Raw genomic sequence first — 9,877 nt, forward strand, 5'->3', positions numbered from 1 at the left:
TGTACTAAATAATCAATTTGTATATGTTAAATGTGACTACTCTTTGTCGTATCAATTATACCTCAATAGAACTCAAAAAAATTCCTAATCTAACTTTTTTGGGATTTCTAAGAATCAATATTTTTTTTAAGATTTTATTTATTTATTTGACAGAGAGAGAGAGATCACAAGTAGGCAGACAGGCAGGCAGGCAGAGGGAGAGGGAGAAGCAGGCTCCCCACTGAGCAGGGAGCCCAATGTGGGGCTCCATCGTAGAACCCTGGGATCATGACCTGAGCCGAAGGCAGAAGCCTAATCGACTGAGCCACCCAGGCGCCCCTAAGAATCAATATTTTTAACAAGAACCAGATTGCTACTTTCTGAGTACCAATACCAATCCTGCTTCAGTGGGTGAACCCCCCAACTCTCAAAAAAAAATACACAAAAGCAGTTGGTGCTATCAATCTCAGTGAAAATTATCTTTAATACTTTGCCCTAGTTCTGCTGCACACCTCACTGTATCCAAACTAAGGAAATAATCTTCAGCTTTTAAAGTCAATGAATGAATGAATCAGTTTGACATGATATTGTATCAAAGATATGATGATAAGTGAAGGAAATCAGTGAGAATAAGCAAAATACATTAACTCAGCTTTTTCCTCTTGTGATGATTAAAAGCACTATTTAGGCATTATTTGCATGATATATTATCAAATGAATATACTTAATAGCTGGCTAGTTTACTTTGTTTTCTTCCTTTCTTTTTTTTTTTTAAACAGTGATTTTTTTTTACCCCAAGTTTAAATTCCAGCCAGGTAATATACAGTGCAATATTAATTTTAGGCATAGAATTTGATTCATCACTTACATACAACACCCAGTGCTCACAAGTACCCTCTTTAATAACCATCACCTCTCTAATCACACATCTGCCCACCTCCCTTGCAGTAGTCATCAGTTTGCTCCCTATAGTTAAGAGTCTATTTCTTGGTTGGCCTCTCTCTTTATTTTTTTTAATCCCCCTTATGCTGATTTGTTTTGTTTCTTAAATTCCACATATGAGTGAAATCATATAGTATTTGTCTTTCTTGGACTAACTTATTTTCCTTAGCCTAATACTCTCTAGTTCTATCCGTGTCATTGTAAATGGCAAGATTTAATTATTTTTGATGGCTGAGTAATATTCCATTGTGTATATGTGTGTGTATATACATATATATTTAATTAAATAGATATAGCGTATAATTAAGTTTAAATATATAATTATAAATGAATATATAATTTAATTAAATATATATGTATATATGTGTATAATTATGAATACACATATAATTATATATGTATATATGTTATATACATATATAACAAATATACATATTATTTAATTAAATATAAATGTATATATGTGTATAATTATATAATTATACTTTACTGAGACCTGCAGAACATTTTTCACATAACAGTGTGATACTGGCAAAAATAATGGAAAATAGATCAATAAAACAGAATAGAAAGTGCAGAAATAAAGCCATGCTTATATGGTCAATTAATCTATGTCAAAGGAGGCAAGAATAAACAATGGGCAAAAGACAGTGTCTTCAATAAATGGTGCTAGGAATACCGGACATCTAAATGAAAAGAAAAAAAAAAACATAAAACCGGTCTACCTTTATAAGTAATGTGACAATAAACATAGTGGTGCATATATCTTTCCAAAGTAATGTTTTTGTTTTCTCTGGGTAGATACCTAGTTGTGAAAATACCGGGTTGTATGGCAATTCTATTTTTATTTTTTTTTTGAGTGACCTCCATAATATTTACCACAATGGCTGCACCAAATTTGCACTCCCATGTTATAAAGAAGACCATAAATTATTTATCTATCTCTCATCTATCTATCTATCTACCTATCTATCTATCATCTATCTATCATCTATCAACCTATCATCTATCTATCTATATTTATGGAGTGAGATAGAGAATGGAATATTACTTAGTTTTAGAAAAGAAAGAGATTTTGCCATTTGTGCCAACATGGATCTGAAGGGTATTATGCTAAGTGAAATATGTCAGACAAGGCAAATACTGTATGATTTCACTTAGATGTAGAGTTTAAAGACAGAACAAATGAACAAACAAAAAGCAGAAACAGATCCATACAGACAATACAGATAATAAACTGATGGTTTTCTGTAAGGAAGGGCAGATGAAGAAAAGAGGTAAGGGGCATGGGAAATACAAGCTTCCTGTTATGGAATAGATAAATCATGGGGGTAAAAGGTATAGCCTTTGGAATACAGTCAATGCTTTTGTAATATTGTGTGGTGACAGATGGTTGCTCCAGATGTGGTGAGCATAGCATAATGTATAGAATTGTGGAACCAATATGTTTTAGTTAATACAACATCGTGTATCAACTGTACTTCAATAAAAGAAATGAGAATAGTATCTCTGTCTCCTAGTCTCTGTGGGAAGACAGAATCTTAACTTTGTTAACACTGTTGAATCACAGACCTGTACCTCCCAAACAAATAATACATTATATGTTTAAAAACATTATATGTTAAAGGAGAAGAAGAAGAAGAAGAAGAAGAAGAAGAAGAAGAAGAAGAAGAAGAAGAAGAAGAAGAAGAAGAAGAAGAAGAAGAAGAAGAAGAAGAAGAAGAAAGATAGCAGGGGAGGAAGAATGAAAGGGGGAAGTCGGAGAGGGAGACAAACCATGAGGGACTATGGACCCTTAGAAAGAAACTGAGGGTTCTAGAGGGAAGGGGTTGGGGGGTGGGTTAGCCTGGTGATGTGTATTAAAGAGGGCACGTTGAATGGAACAGTGTGTGTTATATGCAAACAATGAATCATGGAACACTACATCAAAAACTAATGATGTAATGCATGGTGATTAACATAACATAACAAAAAAAAAGTATTTGCAATGGCTGTTGTCAAAGAGGTTACTTCCTGTGTTCTTATTTAGGATTTTATTGGTTTCCTGTCTCACGTTTAAATCTTTCATTCATTTTCAATTTTTGTGTATGGTGTAAGAAAGTGGTCTAGTTTCATTCTTTTGAATATAGCTGTCTAGTTTTCCTAACACCATTTTTTGAAGAAACTCTCTTTTTCCCATTTGATTTTTTCTCCTGCTTTATCAAAGATTAATTGACTATGAAGTTGTGGGTTCATTGCTCAATGTTCTGTGCTGTTCCACTTATCTACATGTCTATTCTTGTGTCAGTACCATACCATCTTGATCACTACAGCTTTGTAATATAAATCATAGTCCAGAATTGTGATTCCTCCAGCTTCATTTTTCTTTCTCAAGGTTACTTTGGCTATTTGTTGGTCTTTTGTGATTCCATACAAATTTTAGGATTGTTTGTTCTAGCTCTGTGAAAAATTCTGTTGGTATTTTGATAGGAATTATGTTAAATGTGTGGATTGCTTTGGGGAGTATAGACATTTTAACTATATATATATATAATATATATATATATATTCCGATCCATGAGTATGGAATGACTTTCCATTTCTTTGTGTCATCTTCAATTTCTTTCATCAGGGTTTTATAGTTTTTTTTAGGATTTATTTATTTATTTATTTGAGACAGAGAGAATGAGAGAGAGAGCACATGATAGGGGGGAGGGTCAGAGGGAGAAGCAGACTCCCTGCCGAGCAGGGAGCCCGATGTGGGACTCGATTCAGGGACTCGATCCAGGGACTCCAGGATCATGATCTGAGCCGAAGGCAGTTGCTTAACCAACTGAGCCACCCAGGCGCCCAGTGTTTTATAGTTTTAAGAATGCAGGTGTTTTACCTCTTTAGTTTGGTATTTTCCTATGTATCTTTTGGCTTTGGGCGTAATTATAAATGGGATCGATTCCTTGATTTCTCTTTATGCTGATACATTATTGGTTTATACAAATGGAACAGATCTGTACACGGATTTTTTTTTTTTTTTGAGTTTATTGAACTCATATCAGTTCTAGAAAACTTTTGGTGGAATCTTTTGGGTTTTTTACATAGACCATCAGGTGTTCTTTTTTTTTAAGATTTTATTTATTTATTTGACAGAGAAAGACACAGCGAGAGAGGGAACACAAGCAAGGGGAGTGGGAGAGGGAGAAGCAGGCTTACCACAGAGCAGGAAGCCTCAATGTGGGGCTTGATCCCAGGACCCTGGGATCATGACCCTAGCTGAAGGCAGACGCTCAACAACTGAGCCACCTGGCCACCCCAACCGTCATGTATTCTGCAAATAAGGAAAGCTGAGATCTTCCTTGGTGATTTGGATGCCTTTAATTTTTGTTGTTGTTGTTGTTGTTGGGTTGTTGTCTGAATGTGGTGGCTAGGACTTAACAGTACTATGTTAAATAACAGCGGTGAGAGTGGACATCCCTGTCTTGTTCCTGACTGTAAAGGAAAATGTTTCAGTTTTTCCCCATTGAAGATGATATTAGCTGTGGGTTTTTCATAGGTGGATATTATTATTTTGAAATGTTCCCTCAACCCTACTTTGTTGAAGGTGTCTTTTTTTTTTTTTTTGTAATCATGAGTGGATGTTATACTTTGCCAAATTCATTTCTGTATCTAATGGAAGGACCTTATAAGGTTATTATCCTTCTTTTTATTAATGTATTTTATCACATTGATTTCTGAATATTGAACCACACTTGCAACCCAGGAATAAATCCCACTTGATAATATTGAATTACTCTTTAAATGTGATGTTGGATTCAGTTTTGCTAATTTTCTATTGAGAAATTTTGCATCTATGTTCATCAGGAATATTGTCCTGTAGTTCTCTTTTTTAGTGGACCCTTTATCTGGCTTTGTTACCAGGGTATTGCTGGTTTCATAGAATGAATTTGGATGTTCTCCTTCCTTTCCAATTATGTGGAATAATTTGAGAAGGATAGGTATTAACTCTTCTTTAAATGTTTGGTAGAAATTTGCCTGTGAAGCTATCTGGCCCTAGACTTTGGTTTGTTGGGAGGTCTTTTATTACTGATTCAATGTCTTTGCTGGTTATCCGTCTGTTGAAATTTTCTATTTCTTCCTATTTCAGTTCCAGTCATTTCTTTTGATTTTGTTTGCTTTTTTGTTTTGTTGTTTTGTTTTTTCCCCTCTAAGAATTTATCTATTTCTTCCAAGCTGTCCAATTTGTTGTATAGTTTTTCATAATATTCTTTTATAATTGTTTGTATTTCTGTAATGTTGGTTGTTATTTTTCTGTTCTCATGTATGATTTTATTTATTTGGGTCTTTTCTGTTTTGTTTTGATAACTCTGGCTAGGTGGTTATCAATTTTATCAACTTTTCCAAAACACCATCTCCTGGTTTAATTGATATATTCTACTGTGATGTTTTTGTTTGTTTTAGTTTCTATATCACTTACTTCTGCTCTAATTATCACTTATTTCTGCCCTAATTATCTATATCACTTATTTCTGCTCTAATCTTTATGATTTCCTTCTTTCTCCTGGCTTTATGCCTCATTTGTTGTTCTTTTTCTAGCTCCTTTAGGTATAACGTTAGGTTAGTTACTTGTGATTTTTCTTGCTTCTTGAGGCATGTCTGTATTGCTAAATGCTCCCCACTTATGACCACTTTTGCTTCATACCAAAGGTTTTGGACCATTGTGTTTACATTTTCATTTATTGTCATGTATATTAATTTTTAATTTCTTCTTTGATTTTCTGGTTGATACATTCATTGTTTAGTAGTATGTTGTTTAACCTGCATGGATTTGTGGTCTCTCCAAATGTTTTACTTGTGGTTGGCTTCAAGTTTCCTAACATTGTGTTCAGAAAATATGCATGGAAACATGTCAGTATTTTTGTTCTTTTTGATGCCTAATTTGTGATCTAGTATGTATGTGACCTATTCTTGAGAATGTCTCATGTACACCTGAAAAGAATGTGTATTCTGTTGCTTTAGGAATGAATGTTCTGAATATAGTGTATACAGATTGTATATTGTATATATATGTGTGTGTGTGTATATTATATATACACATAATATATATATGAGAGAGAGTCCATCTGCTCCAGTGTTCATTCAAAGCCCTTATTTATTGTTGATCTTCTGCTTAGATGATCTGTTCATTGCTATAAGTGGGGTGTTAAAATCCTCTACTATTTTGTATTATTACTGATTAGTTCCTTTATGTTTGTTTTTCATTGTTTTATATATTTGTGTGCTCCCATGTTGGGGGCATAAATATTTACAATTGTTAGATCTTCTTGTTGGATTGTCCCCTTTATTATGATATAATACAACAATACTAACTTAAGAAGAATGGTAATAGTGTCAAAGTTTCAAATCAGAAAAATAATACAGATAATCAAACTTTAATACATGAAAGTTTATGAATATATAAAATGAAGCATATTTTCTCAATAAAGAAATGTGTGTTCATATTGCAATATATGCATAAAAGTACAACATATAAATAACTACACTGTAGTATATAAAATCCTTACACTGTATACTTTAAACTTATGCAATGTCACATATCAGTTATATTTCAATAAACCTGGAAAAATACAAAAAAAAAGTGTGTTATTCAAATCCTATATGCGCCTCCACATTCCTTTTTCGGTTGAGCTTCAAATTACCTTGGGATCCCGAGTGAAGTTGCCATGAAATGATTGGCATAGTAAGCGAGATGAAACACATTTGCTATGACACTCAAAGAACCTTGAAGAAGAACACTTCAGAACCTGGATTTCACTCTTCGTTTCATAAATGACATTTAAATAAAACATTTATATGTAGAAATTAACACAATAAAAGACTAATGTAAAAATAGTGATGATATTCATCAAATATTCATAGTAGAACACTTTTCTAAAGAAGTCTTTTTTGATATTAAAATTTGAACTCTGTGCCATTTCTAACTTAATAGAGGAACTATTTAAAATTTGATGTATGTATAAAGCAGAATTCCTTTTCAGATACTTCTACATAGAATCTCATGGTATCCTGAAGAATACAAAAGGAAAATTCATTTGATTTTGAATAGCTTTTTATACACCATTGAATATGCAGCCATCAAAAGGAATGAGATCTTGCCATTTGCAAAGACATGGATGGAACTGGAGGGTGTTATCCTGAGTGAAATAAGTGAATCAGAGAAAGACATGTATCATATGACCTCACTGATATGACAAATTCTTAATCTCAGGAAACAAACTGAGTGTTGCTGGAGTGGCGGGGGGTGGGAGGGATGGGGTGGCTGGGTGATAGACATTGGGGAGGGTATGTGCTATGGTGAGCGCTGTGAATTCTGCAAGACCGTTGAATCACAGATCTGTACCTCTGAAACAAATAATGCAACATATGTTAAGAAAAAAGAAAAAGAAGAAGATAGCAGGAGGGGAAGAATGAAGGGAGTAAGTCAGACGGGCAGACGAACCATGAGAGACGATGGACTCTGAAAAACAAACTGAGGGTTCTAGAGGGGAGGAGGTAGGGGGATGGTTTAGCCAGGTGATGGGTATTAAAGAGGGCACATTCTGCGTGGAGCATTGGGTGATATGCACAATCAATCATGGAACACTACATCAAAAACTAATGATGTAATGTATGGTGATTAACATAACAATAAAAAATTTTAAAAAAGGTATTAAAAGTAACTGATTACTGGTCAGATCATAAATACAACTGGGATTTAACAATGGGCTCATCAGTGTACATGAGGAGCTATATATGTAAATTTGCAATAGTTACAAAAGAAAGTGCTTCTTGTGGATATTGAAAAATTCTCAGATCCTTGTTTGGATAGCTTTAGTACATAGTATTTTAATATTTTTAACTGAAATTATATCTTACATTTTATTTTAGGTGCTGAAGATCAAGCACAGTTCTGAGATCTGATTCTAAGAGCATATTCCATTTATTTGTTATTTACAAAATGAGATATATTCACCCAAGTCATGCTACTTGCTGCCTCCATCTGGTCTAAGACATTCCATAAAGTAGATCTTACACTAGATTTTAGTTCATCAGAGATAAAGAGCATATATTATAAAATGGACAGTGTAAAGAGATACACATAGGATATAGAGGCCTTTATCACCTCATATTATTTGAAATTTTTCAAGTTAAGCTATGCAGGAATATGTTTATCTTATTTTATATTTATTTACATATGTACATAGAACACAATGTATGTGTATATATAAATTTTATATTCATATTTATATATTTTATATATTTCTTATAAGCTTATCTACATAATTACAGTCACATGAGACAGGATAGGGTTTGATAATAAACGTTGTGTGTACTGCTATAAGCCTACTCCTAGAGAAAATAGATCCATCACACTGGAACACCAGAAAGCTCATGTGAACCCCATCTGAGAGCACATGAGCATGGAGGAAGAGGAACCAGTAGAAAATGATGAAAGGAAGTACATTGCTGAATTCTGGATTATTATGTGTATATATACCACATCTTCTTTATCCATTCATCTGTCGATGGACAGCTTGGCTCTTTCCACAGTTTGGCTATTGTGGACATTGCTGCTATAAACATTCGGGTGCACGTACCCCTTCAGATCCCTACATTTGTATCTTTGTGGTAAATACCCAGTAGTGCAATCGCTGGATCGTATGGTAGCTCTATTTTCAACTGTTTGAGGAACCTCCATACTGTTTTCCAGAGTGGCTGCACCAGCTTGCATTCCCACCAACAGTGTAGGAGGGTTCCCCTTTCTCCACATCCCCGCCAACATCTATCATTTCCTGACTTGTTAATTTTAGCCATTCTGACGGGTGTGAGGTGGTATCTCATGGAGGTTTTGATTTGGATTTCCCTGATGCCGATCGATGTTGAATACTTTTTTATGTGTCTGTTGGCCATTTGGATGTCTTCTTGGAAAAATGTCTGTTCATGTCTTCTGCCCATTTCTTGATTGGATTATTTGTTCTTTGGGTGTTGACTTTGATAAGTTCTTTATAGATTTCGGATACTAGCCCTTTATCTGAATGTCATTTGCAAATATTTTCTCCCAATCTGTCAGTTGTCTTTTGGTTTTGTGGACTGTTTCTTTTGCTGTGCAAAAGCTTTTTATCTTGATGAAATCCCAATAGTTCATTTTTGCCCTGGCTTCCCGTGCCTTTGGCGATGTTTCTAGGAAGAAGTTGCTGCGGCTGAGGTCGAAGAGGTTGCTACCTGTGTTCTCCTTTAGGATTTTGATGGACTCCTGTCTCACGTTTAGGTCTTTCAACCATTTGGAGTCTATTTTTGTGTGTGGTGTAAGGAAATGGTCCAGTTTCATTCTTCTGCATGTGGCTGTCCAATTTTCCCAACACCATTTGTTGAAGAGACTGTCTCTTTTCCATTGGACATTCTTTCCTGCTTTGTCAAAGATAAGTTGACCATAGAGTTGAGGGTCCATTTCTGGGCTCTCTATTCTGTTCCATTGATCTATGTGTCTGTTTTTGCCGATTTGGATGTCTTTGATTTCTTTTTGTTTTCTGATTGCTATAGCTAGGACTTCTAATATTATGTTGAATAGCAGTGGTGAGAGTGGACAACCATGCCACGTTCCTGAACTTAGAGGAAAAGCGCTCACCTTTTCCCCATTGAGAATGATATTCGCTGTAGGTTTTTCACAGATGGCTTTTATGATATTGAGGTATGTACCCTCTATCCCTATACTCTGAAGAGTTTTGATCAAGAAAGGATGCTGTACTTTGTCAAATGCTTTTTCTGCATCTATTGAGAGGATCATATGATTCTTGTTTTTCTTTTGTTAATGTATTGTATCACGTTGATTGATTTGCGGATGTTGAACCAAACTTGCAGCCCAGGAATAAATCCCACTTGGTCGTGGTGAATAATCTTTTTAATGTACTGTTGGATCCTATTGGCTAGTATTTTGGTGAGAATGTTG

This window comes from Zalophus californianus, chromosome 5 (assembly GCF_009762305.2).
Source record: "Zalophus californianus isolate mZalCal1 chromosome 5, mZalCal1.pri.v2, whole genome shotgun sequence".
NCBI lineage: Eukaryota > Metazoa > Chordata > Mammalia > Carnivora > Otariidae > Zalophus > Zalophus californianus.